Source organism: Sus scrofa, chromosome 6 (genome assembly GCF_054392235.1).
Source record: "Sus scrofa isolate SSC_HxYL_T2T_F1_AM1 chromosome 6, Sscrofa_HxYL_maternal_Yorkshire_Landrace_v2.0, whole genome shotgun sequence".
Lineage (NCBI taxonomy): Eukaryota > Metazoa > Chordata > Mammalia > Artiodactyla > Suidae > Sus > Sus scrofa.
In genome coordinates this window covers 1,257,453-1,274,061 of record NC_139388.1, presented here as the reverse complement: position 1 = coordinate 1,274,061, position 16,609 = coordinate 1,257,453, and the positions used below count along the sequence as shown (strand labels likewise).

General features: G+C 55.8%; 1 long non-coding RNA gene across 1 annotated transcript; it reads right to left on the bottom strand.

Annotated features, from left to right (window-relative positions):
- Positions 1–15,420: 15,420 nt before the first annotated feature.
- LOC102168077 (uncharacterized) lies at positions 15,421–16,554 on the bottom strand. The gene is made up of 3 exons (XR_014805224.1): positions 16,053–16,554; positions 15,625–15,709; positions 15,421–15,496 (listed from the first exon to the last, which is right to left on the bottom strand). It is a non-coding gene; the product is annotated as an uncharacterized LOC102168077 (long non-coding RNA).
- Between the last annotated feature and the right edge of the window lie 55 nt (positions 16,555–16,609).

Below are 16,609 nucleotides of genomic sequence, written 5' to 3'. Positions count from 1 at the left end.
GCGACGGCGCAGGCCGCATGAGACGCTGCCGCCCATTGGCCCGCCGTATCCGCCACCGCCATTGGCCCGCCGCAGTCGGGCTCAGGGCTGCGCACGTCACGGCGTCGGGGAGGAAGTGCGCGCGGGGCCAAGGGAGACGGCAAGATTGACAGCTTCTGGGACAGGCCGGGGCGGGACCAGAAGGAAGTCCCGGGACGGATTGGACAAGGTCGTACGACCAGGCGCACGGGACGCCGGGAGCAAGCAGCTTGAATTGGCTACCTGCATCGCGGAGGGGCGGGCCTTTGGTTCTCCGACGTGACGATTGGCCTTTCCAAGTGCCGGAAGCGGCAAGGGGAGCCGTCCAAAGTGGGTCTGGCGCGGAAGGCGCTGCAAGACAAGAACCGCGGTATCCACTAGGAGGTCAGCGGGGATTGGCCTGTAGTGCTCTGTCTGCTCACAGCAACTCGGTCTTGCTCTGGCTGCACCTGCTGCTAGACTAGGGGTGTTCCGCCGCCGGCCGCAGACCGACTCACCTCTCAGACTTCTTTTTTTTTTTTTTTTTGTCTTTTTTTTGACGTTTCTAAGGCCGCTCTCGAGGCATATGGAGGTTCCCACGCTAGGAGTCCAATCGGAGCTGTTAGCCGCTGGCCTACGCCACAGCCACAGCGACACGGGATCCGAGCCGCGTCTGCGACGTACACCACAGCTCACGGCAATGCTGGATCCTTAACCCACTGAGCAAGGCCAGGGATCGAACCCGCAACCTCACGGCTCCTACTCGGATTCGTTAACCGCTGCGCCACGACGGGAACTCCTCAGACCTCTTTCTTAAGGAGCAAATGGGAGACCCAGACGGTGCCCTCTCCTGGGGCCACGTCGGGACTGGACCAGGCTCTCACGCCTCTAGGCAGCTGGGTTTTGCCCTTCCCGTCCACAACCCACAGCTTCCCTAGGTGAAGGGACTCCCGACAGTTACAGCCAACCTGTGGGCCAACAAGCCTGTCTAAGATGTCCCAGGGATTGCTATATTTGCCATTGTAAGAATTAGCCAGTAGCAATCTCAGACTCCACCTGCTGTGCCAATCTCGATGGGAGGGAACTAAGAATTGGCATTTTTTATTTTGGTCCCTGATAATACTCATCCTTGGGAACATTTGAAAAACACTGACCTCAACCACATAGGGAATTTAAAGTAGGAAATATGAATACGGATGCAAGTGGCCTTGAAATAATCTGAAGTCATACTAAGACCAAAGAAAAGTGAAGTTCCACAGAAGCAGAATGGGTAGGAATACAGAGTAAAGACGTGCAGGCTAAAGGAAAAAGTTGTGCCCTTTAATACATTAATTCAAAAATATTGGGAGTTGGAGTTCCCATCGTGGCTCAGTGGTTAACGAATCTGACTAGGAACCATGAGGTTTCGGGTTCAATCCCTGGCCTTGCTCAGTGGGTTAAGGATCCGGCGTTGCTGTGAGCTGTGGTGTAGGCTGCAGACGTGGCTCAGATCCCGCATTGCTGTGGCCAGCAGCTACAGCTCCGATTAGACCCCTAGCCTGGGAACCTCCATGTGCCACGGGAGTGGCCCAAGAAAATGGCAAAAAGAAAAAAATTGGGAGTTTTCGGGAGTTCCTCTTGCGGCTCAGTGGTAACCAACCTGGCTAGCAACCAGGCAAACGCGGGATCAACCCCTGGCCTTGCTCAATGACTCAGTGGGTTAAGTGTCCGGCATTGCTGCAGTGAGCTGTGGTGTAGGTCACAGACTGGGCTCGGTCCCTGTGGCGTAGGCTGACAACTGCAGCTCCATTTTGACCCCTAACCTGGGAACTTCGATGTGCCCTAAGTGAGGCCCTAAAAAGCAAAAAATAAATAAATAGGGGGAGTTCCCGTCGTGGCGCAGTGGTTGACGAATCTGACTAGGAATCAAGAGATTGTGGGTTCAGTTCCTGCCCTTGCTCAGTGGGTTAAGGATCCGGCGTTGCCGTGAGCTGTGGTGTAGGTTGCAGACGCAGCTCGGATCCCGCGTGGCTGTGGCTCTGGCGTAGGCTGGTGGCTACAGCTCTGATTGGACCCCTAGCCTGGGAACCTCCATATGCCACGGGAGCAGCCCAAGAAATAGCAAAAAATAAAAATAAAATAAAATAAATAAATAAATAGAGGTTAGAGTTTCCATGTGGCACAGTGGACTAGTGATCTGGCTTATCTCTGTGGAGGCACTGGTTAGATCCCGGACCTGGCGCAGTGGGTTATACACCCGGCATCACAGGAAGCTGTGGCATAGGTCACTGCTCCTGCTGGTACTCAATCCCTGGCCCAGGAACGTCCATATGCTATGGGCGTGGCAGGCAGGGAGAGGGAAATGTTTATGGCGCGCCTGCTCTGGGCCAGGCAGTAAAGCAGACACTGGGAACAAACAGGAACAGCGGGTCTCATCTCTACCAGCGCGTGATTTCTCAATAGGCAGGGAAAACACACAGTCATCAAAGAGCCATAAAAGTAGCTAGTTACAGACTGTGATGAGTGCTTTGAGAGAGAAACATAGGGAGTTATGAAAGAAAACACATCTAGGAGTTCCCTCGTGACTCAGCAAGTTAAGGAGCTAGCATTTTCACTTCTGTGGCGCAGGTGCAATCTCTGGCCTGGGAACTTATGCATGCCGTGGGCATGGCCAAAAAAGTAAATAAAATAAAATAAAATACTGAATTTCAAAGACCTAGTACAAGAAGAAAAGAACATAGGGAGCTCTCGTCATGGCTCAGCAGAAACTGGTCTGCCTAGTATCCATGAGGATGCAGGTTTGATCCCTGGCCTCCCTCAGTGGGTCAAGGATCCTGTGTTGCCGTGAGCTGTGGTGTAGGTCACAGACATGGCTCGGATCTGACGTTGCTGTGGCTGTGGTGTAGGCTGGTGGCTACAGCTCCTATTTGACCCCTAGCCTGGGAACCTCCATATCCCACGGGTGCAGCCCTAAAAAGGAAAAAAAAAAGAAGAAGAAAAGAACATAAAACGTTTAAATCTAATTTTTTTTAATTTTACTAAGTATGGAAATGATAGCATTTCAGTTAATTGCACTAAGATTTTTGCTTTTTTTTTGCTTTTTAGGGCCTGCACCACAGCACACAGCAATGTCAAATCCCCGATCCACTGAGGGAGGCCAGGGATCGAACCCACATCCTTGTGGATATTAATCGGATTCGATTCTGCTGCACCACAGCAGGAACTCCTTTTTTTTTCTTTGCTTCACCTTCAGCATATGAAGTTTCCTGGCCAGGTATCAAATCCAAGTTGCGGCCATGACTGTGACCACAGCTGTGGCAACAATGGATCCTTAACCCACTGGGCCATAGTGGGAAGTCCACAGCCAGCCACTAGGAAATTTTAAATGACACCCTGGCTGCATTTGATTTCTGTGGGACACGTGCTACATAAGGTGGAGAGAAGCACGGTGACTGCAAGGACACCACTCATTTATTCAGAACATATTGAGGGCTTTTGAGTGCCTACCTGGTGCCTGGCACCGTTCTAAGGCCTGCATTCAACCCGGGGTAGTGGGGAAAGGCTCGGATAGGGATAGGATGACCTCGGAGCTGACTGTCGGAGGGAGCAGGGCGGGCGGACAGGCTGATGAAGAGCTCCACAAGCACACCGCAGAGCTGGCACAAACGAGGTGAGGGCATTGTCTGGTGAAGGTCCCCTCACCGAGTCAGGAGTTCCCGTGTGGCTCAGCAGTCAACAAACCCAACTAGCATCCATAAGGACAAGGGTTCGATCCCCGGCCTTGCTCAGTGGGTTAAGGATCCAGCATTGCCATGAGCTGTGGTGTAGGTCACAGGGGCAGCTCAGATCCCGTGTTGCTGTGGCTGTGATGTGGGCTACAGATCCAATGAGACCCCTAGCCTGGGAACCTCCATATGCCATGGGTGCGGCCCTAAACTGACAGAAAGACCAGAAAAAGAAAAAGAAAAGCCACAGAGGCCCCAAGAAGGCTAAGGGAACTACAGTGAAAGGGATTGCTCTGGAGACGATGGGAGCACAGAAGGGCAGTGCTGGCTGAGCAGTCAGGTCTGGGACATATTGGACCTCCAGCCAGGGATCGAACCCGCGATGCTGTTTCAACCTGCACCACAGTTGTGGGAACATTGGATCCTTAACCCGCTGGGTGCCATGGGCACTTCCTGGGCTGTGGTTCAAAGATAAGAGGAGGCAAGGTTTTATGAGCTGTCGGAGAAGCAGAAGGGTCCAGAATGAAGTTTCTTCCCATTGGCTGGGAAGAGCCTGGGAAGGTACAAGGTGGGACTGAAAAGCCAGGAGCTGAATTGTGTAGAGTTAAGTCTGAGGTCCCTGGGCTTCCTTGGGAGGCACTAGGGGCACAGCAACAGGGAGCCAGCAGAGAGGCCTCTGGGCACAGGAGTGGTTCTTAGCCAATGCAGGTCTTCCATGGGGGACACAGAAGCAGAGTCCTGCTGAGACAGCGTGAGGGTGGGGACTGAAGAGGCGGCCAGGTGGGGAGCTGTCACAGAAGAGCCCCGGGCCGTCATGAGCTTGGGTGGTGGCAGGGTGCTGGGACAGGCCTTGGGGCAGACACGGCGGGTGTTGGCCTGGGGCACTTGAGGGGCTGCCAGAGCCAACACGGCCACATCTTCCAGTTGGTTATTGGAAATTGAATTTTTAGTGGGCATGTCAACAAAAAAATTAATTTGTCAAACACTGTGTGGCCACACACAAGGAGATGTACCCATTCCAGGATCGGGTTTTTTTTGGAGGGGGGGTTGCCTTTTAGGGCCGTATCCACAGCATATGGAACTTCTCAGACTAGGGGTCTAATCGGAGCTACATCTGCCAGCCTACACCGCAGCCACAGCAACACAGGATCCCAGCCGCGTCTGCAAGCTACACCACAGCTCACGGCAACACCGGATCCTCAACCCACGGAGTGAGGCCAGGGATAGAACCCGAAACCTCATGGTTCCTCGTCAGATTCGCTTCCACTGCGCCACGACGGGAAAGCCGAGATGTACAAATTCCCAGTCTCCATCCCCAAGTCGGTAGGTCCCCCCTTGCCTGGGAAAGGCTGCTTTCCTGATGACCACCGTTGTTGGGGCCCAGCCCCAGGTTCTGATGCGGGAGCTCTGGAGCGAGACCCAGAGCTTGCACCCAGGTGGTCCTGGGGCCACCCCTGGCTGGGTGAGGAAGGCCTGGCCCCCACACACACACACCCCTGGCTGGGGCCTGGGAGAGCTCCCACTGCCGAGCATGATGCAGAAAGGCCAGACGTCGCTGCGGAGAAGGTGGCAACCCAGCCACCTCGCTGTCCTTCTCCTTCCTCTTCTGCACAAGTGGCAGGAGTGGCTGGCACCTCCCTTCTTTCTCTTCCCTGGGGATGAAGTGATAAGACATCTGTGTTTGGGCCCCCCCAGGCCAGCCTTGCCCTGTGCTCCGGCCCAGTGCGCCCCGGCTCTTCGTGTTAGAATTTGGAAGCCAAGCAGGCATCACAGTAAATTACTCCGCATTTTGCTTTCCAGCTTCTGTAGCTCTGTGGTGTGTTGTCCCCCAGCCTCAAGGGAGGGGCGCCTGGAGCGTGGCTGGGATTCAGGGGTCTCCGGGGACACCAGAACCATCCCCACTTTCTAAAACCGCACCCAGTAGTTCCCTGTAGCCCAACCAGTTTTGACTTTCTTCTTTTTTTTCAACTTTTTCAGCCACTCCCAAGGCATGTGGACGTTCCCAGGCCAGGGATCGAATCCGAGCCAGAGCTGTGACCTCCGCCACAGCGGCAGCAAGGCTGGATCCGCACCCGCTTCGCTTGGGCCGGGGAGCAGACCTTCGCCTCCACAGAGACAGGTTGGATCCCTAAGCCGCTGGGCCACAGCGGGAGTTCCCTGTTGTGACTTTAGCGTCTAACGGTCAGGATGTGTTCTCCTCTTTAATCGGGGCGTCGCAGACCCGGCCGGGAAGACGGGGAGGAGCAGGGACTCTTCCTGCCATTTTCCCAGCGCTGCTGTCCTCCTCCTGCACAATGAGCTTTCTGTGAAGAACTTTCGTCTGCAGAAAGCAAGGGCTTTGCTCAGCTGGAAGACAAACGCGTCCTCATTCGGCAAAGGATCGGCTGCCTGCTGTGTGCTGGGCAGGGTTACAGCCAAGACAAAACACAGAAACCTCTTAACACTTTCATAGTCAGACAGTCGGGACTTGAAGCACCATCCTGTGAAGACGGAACTGTGTAGACTATGCCGGAAGCTTCGGTGGGCAGCCACCCGCCGTAAGTGACATGACGCCCGTCTGCAGCCACTCTCCGGGGGTGTGCGAAGGAGCCCCAGACCTACCTTCAGGGAGGCTCTGCTCCTGGCCATCCCCAGAAAGGAGCCCTGGAGATGCAGCTGGTGACAGTCCTTGGGCCAGCAGCCCTCGGGCAGGTTCCCGTGCGCTAACCTGCTCGTTTTCCAGGATGGCAAATTCAGACCCTGTACCAACACTGAAGGCCGTAAAAACTTTACATTCAAAGCACATTCCCCCAATCGTCCCTTGGTATTTAAAGATGTCTCAGCTGGAGAGGTCCCCCAAGGGGGACCTGCCCCTCTGTTTGTGCTGGTTTGTTTTTAGGGCTCCACTGGTGCCATGTGGAAGTTCCCGGCCCAGGAGTTGGACTGGAGCTGCAGCTGCCAGCCTTCGCCACAGCCACAGCCACGCTGGATCCAAGTCGCGGCATCTGCAGACGACACCACAGCTCACGGTAATGCCGGATCCTTAACCCACCGAGCAGGGTCAGGGATCGAATCGGCATCCTCACAGATACTGTGTCTGGTTCCTGAGCCTCGATAGGAACCATGTCCTCTCGTTAAATGTAAACACTTGAAGTTCATAGATACGTCCGGTAAAAAATAACCCTAGTTACCTCAAAACTGCCGTGTGTGGCAGACCGCCAACGTGCCAAGTGAGGTCCAGGGAGGCCGCGGATGCCCCAGAACCCTTCGTGGGTATCGGCAAGGTCCACACTGCCTCCTGACAGCATCAGGAGGTTTCTGTGCGGCTCATTCTCCTGAGCGCTCGGCCAGGATGTCGCTGCCACCTGACAGCCGAGGGACATGGATCTTGCCTTTGAAACATGTCTCAGTTGTGATATGAAGGGGTACACACAACCCACATAAATGAGAGCGCTTTTTGCTGCTACCCAGAAGGGACATGTTTAAAGTCTTTGCCGGGGCCGAGGTCCACGCCGCTGAGAGCACGCCCAGCCTGCACGAACCACGCACCAGACGCTCCAAGGTCAAGTCCCCAGGAACTCCCTCGACAAAATAGCACAGAGTGTGTACTTAGTGCACGAAGGTAAGATGGTGACTGCAGACTGGGGCGGACAAGCCCCAGGCGCCCTCTCCCACGAGAGCTGTGGCTGAGCAATGCCCCTCTGCCTCCACTGCCTGAGACCCTCCACGCAGGGCCTCGGGCCCCCGGCGCGGCGCGGAGAGCCTCTGCCCACACGGCTAGAGCAGCCCGGCGGATGCCTGAGAACCCCCTCCCCAAGCTCAGGGGGCCCCTCGGGGAGCTGGTGCCTGAGGACCTGCTGCCGAAGCCGGCAGCTCGCTTCCGCTCTCCGATGCCCGCGGGAGAGGGCTGGGGCCGCACTCGGAGCCTGGGGTCTGGGGGAAACGGTGGCCGGCAGTGCGTAAAGACGGGCGGCCAGGCCTCAGTGGCTCTGGCTCGCCAGCCTGGAGACGCCCTGCAGGTCACTTGCGCACGTGGGCTCGGGTGGTCGTGGGCGCCACGCCCCTGCCCCCTCCCGGAGAAGCTTCCTCTTCGCCAGGTGCTGATCTGCAGATGGCTCTCCCCGCGGGTCCACACCTCGCACGACACGGCAATACCCAACCGGGCGCAGCACGGGCGCTCGGCGTTATGGGAATAAACACGGTCTGTCACGGAGACGCAGCTTCACAACTTTAAAATCTCTTCAGGGAGGTCCCGTCATGGCTCCGTGGTGAACGAATCCGACGAGGAACCGTGAGGTTGCAGGTTCAATCCCTGGCCTCGTTCAGGGAGTTAAGGATCCAGCATTGCCATGAGCTGTGGTGTAAGTGGCAGACCCGGCTCAGATCTGGATCCGGCATTGCCGTGGCTGTGGTGCAGGCCGGCAGCTGTAGCTCCGATTGGACCCCTAGCCTGGGAACCTCCATGTGCTGACACTGCGGCCCTAAAGAAGACAGACGGAAAGACAAATAAATAAGTAATAAATGAAATAAAAGGCATTGAGAGGCCGGGAGGAGAGACGTCCCGTGAGCGACGTGGAAGTGCGCTGGTTGGATGTCGGCCACCGCGTCCAGCCGCCCCCGCCAAGGCTTCAGTTAGTCCCTTCCGCCCACGGAGGTGGTTGTAAGTGTAGTCTATGAGATTTGTTCTGTTTTGCTGATTCTCTTTACAGAACTGTTACCCCGCAGAAGATCGCCTTGGGGCCCAAGTTCAGGCCGGATGAAACCTAAAGCAGCAGCAATGGAAACAGCGAACTCAGGCGGCAGGCTTGTATTTGACCTGTCTTGTTTTTGTTTTTTTCTTTTTGCAGGGCCGCACCCACGGCATATGGAGGTTCCGGACTAGGGGTCAAACCTGAGCTAGAGCTGCCAGCCTACACCACAGCCACACCCATGTGGGATCTGAGCTGTGTCTGCGACCTACACCACAGCTCACGGCAGCTCCGTGGCCAGGGAGTGAAGCCACAGCCTCGTGGATGCACATAGTCGGACTCGTTTCCGCTGAGCCACAGCAGGAACTCCTGGGCTTTGTTTTTCTCATTTTGTGGCCACACCTGCCGCACGTGGAAGTTCCCAGGCCAGGGATTGATCCAAGCTGCGGCTGTGGCAACACCAGATCTGTGCTGCTCTGGGGATTGAACACACACCTCTGCAGTGACCCAAGTTGCTGCAATCAGGTTCTTAGTTGATTGTGTCACAGCGGGAACTCCTTGAGGCAAGTGTTTGAAGCCAAGGACTCTCCAGTCTGCAAGTCATCTCCAAGCGAGAACCTAATCAACTCTTGCGCCCCCTGCAACCAGCACTGGCTGGGGTTCCGAAAACCAGGGTGCGGAGGGAAGCTGGTGAGTGCCCTGCAAGAAGAGCCTGGTGCCCAGCCACCTCTGCTGGGCACCTGTTTCCAAGACCCATGGGGGGAGGAGCTTAGGTGAGCCCTGGCCCAGATTCTCTGCAGAAGGGGCACCACTTCCTCTGGCAGATCAACTCTGTCAATCACAGTGAAAAGGAGGCGGTGACGTGCCCCCCCTTAGACCTGACCCCGGGGGCCCCTGCCCCCTGTCCCAGCGGGAAGCTGGTCGGAGAGTTCAGTCTTCAGCTCACACAGCAGGCCGATGCTGTGCTCGGCAGCCTGGCCCCCCTGGGGCCGTGGGTCAAGCAAAGTGGCCAGCCAGTGGGCCAGCCGGAAGCTGCCCAGATTTTCGGTGCCCACCTCCCTTGCACCCAGACAGGGGCTTCCCACCCTCCCCTCGCCCCCTGCGGGTCTCTCTCTAGAGACCACTTCACAAAGCAGCCAAATGGTGCCTTTAAAGCAGACCCATTGGTCCTGAGCTCAAAATCCTCCACTTCCAGCGTGCGTGCAGGCGCGTGCTGGGCCGCCCCGGCCCTGGCTCCTCGCCTCGCCCCCGGTCTCAGCAGATCTTCGACCCCAGGCACTCCCAGCCTTTGCCTTCCCCTCGCTCTGCTCCAAAGCCCCCTCCAGAGGAACCAGGTTTCTGTCATGCATGGTTATCACCGTCTCATAGCTGTTCCCTTCTCTGCGAAGCCGGACCACCCACCTCAGGCTTTCTCTGTCTCTGTGGCCCCTGACCCTGTGCTTCGTGGGCCCTGCTTGCTCTGTCTTGCTCTGGAGTCACTAGAAGCAGAGCGGGCTGAGGACAGCCAGGGCTTTGTAAATATCTGCTAAAGGCAATTCCGGGTTTTTTGCTTTCATGTTTTTCTTTTATGGCCACACTCACGGCACGTGGAAGGTCTCGGACCAGGCATCGAACCTGCACCACGGCAGTGACCTAAGTTGCTGCAGTGACAGTGCCAGAGCCTTAACCTGCTGTGCCACAAGGGAACTCCATAGCAACCTCTGAGTTTGGGGACAGGACAGGAGGGTGGAGGAGGGCTGGCAGAAAAGGCAGGGACATCTGTAGACACTTGCTGTCACTGTGTCTTTTCTCTCTATGCTGTGGCTGTCCGAGTGCAGCGCAGTTCATGGGAGCTGCTGATTAGCTGAAAAACCGTAGTGGCTACAGACCTCTAGGATCTGGAAGCAACCACAAGTGTCACAACATGGAAAGGCATAAAGGCCTGGGATGGTCCTCTTTCAGGGGGTGGCATGCCACCCACCCAAGCTGAGTGTCATGGGGCACGGGATGCAATCCCTGGCTCACCCCGTGGCACCCTGTTGGCTACAGGGCACTTTCAGCAGGAAGCTCCGGGAGACCATACACAGACCGGCGGTTCCGCTTCTATCTTTGCATCACCAGGAACCAGAGGGGTCAGAGAGAAAGCCAGCTGCACAGGCTTTCAACCGCACCTCCAGACGTGATCCCTCTTTCTGGGGGCTGAGCCCACACCAACCTTCTCTCTTGGCACCAGGGCATGGAGGGGAACCTCTGATGGCAGCTCCCCAGGGGCTCGTGGACCTGGACAGAGGAAAGCCCACTGAGCCATCACACTGTGAGGAAGGCTTGGGTCCGCGACAGGGAAATGAAGCGGGAGCCCCTTGCAGTACCGGGATCTGGGGACACAAGGCGTGCTGTCCTGAGGCTCCCGGGAGCCCCTGCTTCTTCTGTGTGGGCAGCCCTGTCCCCCACAGCCGGGAAGGTGCCAGCAGCCCTGCCAAGTCCTGCTTCTGCTCCAGGACCCCAGGCAAGACCCTCTCCCCACCTTCAAAAGCAGGCCTGATGAAGGGCTTAGGGGTCAACTCTGCCGTTCCTGAACCAGCCCCTGTGGTGATGTGCGTGACATTCTGACGGGCAAAGACACAGGGACAGTGAGTAAGGGGATGTGTGTGGCCAAGAGCAGGCATCGTGTCTCATCATCACAGGCGTCAGAGGGCTCTGAGCTGGCCCTCAGGGACCCCCGTCCCTGGAAGCCACACCTGTGGACTGTCCCTGCCACATGGCACCAAGTCACGTGACAGCCACACAGGGAAGAGCTGCTGCCTCTTGTCAGGAAACCTGGCGACTTCCTTCTTTGTCTCTCTCTCTCCCTGCCTCTCTGTTAGGGCCGCAGCCGCAGCGTATCGAAGTTACTTTTCTTTTTCTTTTTTTTTCTGGCAAGTTTCAAATGACTGAAATCCCAACTGTCACCTCCATGTACCCTGGTGAGAGACCTCGAGCCAGTCAACCATCCAGAGCTCTGATGTGACGGGCGCTGCTTGTCATCAGGGAGTTGGAGCTGGGGAGCTGACACAGTCAACAGCGGGTGGTTAAGTCAATCAATGAGGTAGTCACTGGTCTGCTGTCCAGACCTACGGGAGTTAATACACGCCCTGCACCTCTCAGGTCCCCCCCAAATATCTGTCCAGAAGCCTAACCCATGTCTTAAGAACCACTGAGGAATACATGACCCTTTAGTCAAGTGCAAATTCCCCAAGAGGTTTCCTTTGTCTTTCCAGGGTCACACATGTGGCATATGGAGGTTCCCAAGCTAGGGGTCAAATGGGACCTGTAGCTGCTGGCCGACACCATAGTCACAGCAACTCAAGATCCGAGCCAAGGAGTTCCTGTCGTGGTGCAGCGGAAACAAATCTGACTAGGAACCGTGAGGTTGCGGGTTTGATCCCTGGCCTTGCTCAGTGGGTTAACGATCCGGCATTGCCATGAGCTGTGGTGTAGGTCACAGACGTGGTTCGGATCCCGAGTTGCTGTGGCTGAGGCCTAGGCCGGCAGGAACAGCCCAGATTAGACTCCTAGCCTGCAAACCTTCATATGCCGCGGGTACAGCCCTAAAAAGACAAAAGACCAAAAAAAAAAAAAAAAAAAAAAAAGACCCAAGCTGAGTCTGCAACCTACAACACAGCTCATGGCAACGCCGGCTCCTTAATCCACTGAGTGAGGCCAGGGTTCGAACCCACAACCTCATGGACACTAGTTGGGTTTGTTATCACTGAGCCACGACGGCAACTCCCGGAACAGGTTTTTTTTTTGCTAGTAGAAATGAACGTTTCTCTTCTTAAAAACAAATCTGTGCCTGATGGCACAGCAGGTTGAGGACCTGGTGTTTGTCATTGCTATGGCTTGGGGCGCAGTTGTGGTGAGAACCCGATCTCTGATCTTGGAATCTCCAAATGCTGCGTGACAGCCAAAAAAAGAAAAAAGTCTGATATGAAACCTTATTGTATCTGTAGTATTCAAAACTCAATTAAGAAGCCACGTGAAGGAGTTCCCGTTGTGCTTCAGTGGCTTACAAACCCAATTAGTATCCGTGAGGATGCGGGTTTGATCCCTGGCCTCGCTCAGTGGGTTAAGGATCCGGCGTTGCTGTGAGCTGTAGTGTAGGCTGCAGACTTGGCTTGAATCAGGTGTCACTGTGGCTGTGGTGTAGGCTGGCAGGTACACTCCGATTTGATCCCTAGCCTGGGAACTCCCATATGCCAAGAGTGAGGCCGTAAAAAGCACGCGCGCACACACACACACAGAGCCATTTAAAAAGAAAACTGTTGGGGGTTTTTTTTGTTTGTTTTTGGGCCATATCCATGGCATAAGGAGGTTCCAGGTTAGGAGTCAAATCAGAGCTGTAGCTGCCGGCCTACACCACAGCCACAGCAACGCCAGATCCTTAACCCACTGAGCGAGGCCAGGGATCAAACCCACGCCCTCATGGTTCCTAGTCAGATTCATTTCTACTGAGCCACGACAGGAACGCCAAGAAAACTGTTTGTCAAGAAAGACGTGCGGCTCAGAAACAAAGTTCACCAACATTCACACGATGACTTTATTCAAACGTCCCACAGGGTGTATTTTACAGACAACATCCTGATATCAGCCACATCTCCAGGTGCAGTCCAGGTCATTCAAGGCGGCAGACAGAAGGTCACAGGTACGGCCATTACCCCCAAGGCCAGGCCAGATGCAGAGCCACCGTGTTTAAAAAAAAAGTTTAGGAGGGAGTTCCCATTGGGGCTCAGCAGGTTAAGAATCTGACTAGTATCATGAGGATGCAGGTTCGACCACAGCTGTGGTGTAGGCCACAGACGTGGCTCAGGTCTTGGCATGGGTGTGGCTGTGGTGCAGGCTGGCAGCTGTAGCTCCGATTCAGTCCCCAGCCTGGGAACCTCCGTATGCTGCTGGTGTGGCTCTAAAAAGGTTTAGGAATTCCTGCTGGGGCACGAGGGTACCAGGAGCATGGGCTAATGAGCTGGCGTGGCTGCAAGTGCTACTGCAGCTTGGAGCTGATCCCTGGCCCGGGAACTCCATATGCCTCGAGGCAGCAAAAAATAAATAAATACTTAAATAGAAAGTTTAGCCCTTTAGTTGCTGCCAAGCTGCCTAATTTGGAAGGGAAATAGTTATTTGCTCTGATATTAATAATGAAGCCTAGATCTTTTTTTCTTTTCTTTTCTTTCTTGGCTATGGCAGTGGCATGTGGAAGTTCTGGGGCCAGGAATCCAACCCGAGCCACGGTAGTCACAAGGCCGGATCCTTAACCAGCAAGAGCAAGAGGGAACTACAATAGCTCTTAAAACCAAATATGACCCCAAAGATCACTTCTGTCCCCATACTGCTAAAGCACTGTTCCTATTTTCACAGACAGGGCGATGGGTGTACGTCCCCTGAGCAGCCTGACTGAGGCCCTGCATGCAGCCCCTCGGCGGGGAGAGGAGCCAGGACTCCTCCACACCAAGGATCAAGCGTGGAGCTGGAGGGACCGCAAGAGCATGGGGGGCCCCCGATCCTCTTCCCTCCCTGCGGCCCCTCCACTTCCTGAGGCCAGGCTTTGCACCGTGGTATCAGGAAGCCAGGCAGAGGCCTAGGTCAGGCCTGGAGGCGAGGCAGTTCATGTGAGCATGCCTGGTGGACTTGGAGGAAGCTGAGCCAGAGGCCCCGGGTAGAGCTCAGAGGGCTGAGAAGCCCAAGCAAGTAAACACAAGTCACGAGGTACAGAAAAGTAAGGCAGGAGTTCCCGTCGTGGCGCAGCCAAAATGAACCCCACTAGTATCACTGAGGATGTGGGTTCGATCCTGGGCCTCGCTCAGCGGATTAAGGATCTGGCATTGCCATGAGCTGTGCTGTAGGTCGCAAATGCGGCTCAGATCTGGCGCTGCTGTTGCTGCGGTGTAGGCTGGCAGCTGCAGCTCAGATTTGATCCCTAGCCTGGGAACCTCCATATGCCATGGGTGTGGCCCTAAAAAGAAAAAGTAAAGGGAGCAGGTGACAGGAGTGCAGACGCCACTCTCCCAGGCCCTTCTCTTCCAGGTCCAGGCCACAGGGCGCCTGAATCCTCTAGCCAAACCCCCCATCCCGAGGCCCCTGCAGACGTGGACTGAAGCAGAGTAGGTTTCAGAGTCAAGGCCAACCACTCGCTTGAGGCGGGGGACACAGCCAGCCCTCAAAGCAGTTAAGTAAATGCTCTTGGATAAATGAATGGATGTTTCCCAGAACCTCGCTTCCCACAGCGTCCTGGATGTGGACAAGCTGCTTTCACGTACATGCTTTTTTTGTCTGTGCCTGTGGCATGCAGAAGTTCCTGGGCCAGGGATCGAACAAGGGCCACAGCAGTGAAAATGCTGGATCCTTAGTCACCAGGCTACTCACGAAGTCCTGCTTTCACATGCTTTTATTGCATTTTACCTTTATGACAGCTCCGTGGGACACACTCTCAGCCTCCTTTTGACGATAATTTTATCCCTGTTTTGCTGATGAGAAAAGTGAAGTTTGGAGAAGGTAATCCCTTGCTCAAGGTCACAGACTTGGAAGGACATAAGCCAGCACTCTTTCTCCAAAGCCCGGCTCCTGCCATCTTCCTGCACAGCTTCCAACTAACTCTTGCAAAGAGGTTAGCTTCCAACACTTTTAAACAACGTTAATAGGGTTGCATCTTGTGTTCTCCCCAAACACGGAAGGCTCTGAGTCACAGATCTGCTGTGCTGCCTGGAGAGAATGGGTGAGTGTGGGGCTTGGTTACTTCCTGTCTGGAGGAGTTGCACAAGCTTTGATAGGGTGCGAGCGTGCAAGAAACCACTGTCGGAAGCCTGGTCATAGTCACGGGACTGGTCTGCGGAGGGCAGAACGTGGGTGGGACAATTTACCCAGGGAAGAAAAACGCTGAAGGAGGAAACTGGGCTGTGAAGAGAGAACGTGAGAAAGGAAGGGGGGCCCCTGTGCAGGTCGGGGGCAGCCACTCCCCACAACCAGCCAGGCCTGCAGCCAAGGGCCAATGCTCGGGACACTTCACTTAAAAAGTCCCCAAACCTTTCTAGCTTCACGACTGTGGGGGAAGGATGGCTGACGTGTGTCATACCTGTCACTCCTGTCACACCTGAATCCATAGGTCGGAGAGCACAGGCCCTGCAAACAGTCAAACGAGCTCTGAAATTCTGCTCATGACTCCTTAGCTGTAACCTCGGAAGCTTACTTTAAATTGCTCTAAATCTGTTTCCCTCTCTGTAAAACAGACATAAAAGGAGTCTGCACACCTGTGAAGAGTAAATGAATGTTTGACATGGCGCCAGGCACTAGGTAGCAGTTAGGAGAACTGGCTCTCCTTGAGCGACCAGGAATCTGGGGAATACAGAAAAACAGAGAAACAAGCTGAAGTGACCCTGTAACACAACCAGCAGTCTCAGAGCTAAGCATTCAAGCACCAGACCTCAGGTGGGCCGCGAAAGAGGGACCATAGGGTACGGAATCCCAAGGGCAGGATGCCTCAGACCCCTGCCCTTTCCCCAGGGACGAGAGTGGCCTACTTCTCTTGGGCTGTGATCCTGGACACAAGAGATGGGCACGACTTCCAGAGTGAGTCCGCCTGCCTCCAGGAGAAGGTTGTAACCTCTCCGAAATTAAGCATCTTGAAGGACAAGAATGCCAGCCGTCTGCTACCCTCTTCTGAAGACCCTGCTCTTACCCGAGGCCCCTTCCTCGTCCTCTAGCGCGCAGGACCTTCCAGGCACCGCCCAGGGGCCAGAGGCTGCACCAGCAAAGCCCTCCCCTGGGCAGCACCCTCCCCGCGCCAAGACCTGACTGGGTCTGCGGATCGGAGTCGGGGTCAGAGTCCTGGTCCCGGGGGGGGAGTCGGAGTTAGGGTCGGGGATCCAGGCGGGAGTTGGGGTCGAAGTCCTGGTCTGAGTCGGGGATCCGAGCAGGAGTCGCGGTCAGGGTCGCATCTGCGCACGCTCCACGCCCTTCGGGCTCTCTCGCGCCCTCCGCGGCCTTAGGAGCCGCTGCGCCAAGTCCTCCTGGGAAAAGCGGCCCGGCGCAGAGTCCTGAAGCCCTCCCTCCCGCGTCCGCCCGGCTGCAGGTCTACTCGCAGCGCTCTGCACAGTGTGGCGCCTCAAACCACCTGCGAACCTCTGCGGGATCAGAGACGCAGCCGGCCTGACTGCGCAGGCAGCCCGGACCGCGCAGGCGCCCCGAGGAGGCCGGGACCGCGCAGGCGCCCCGGGAGGCCGGGACCGCGCAGGC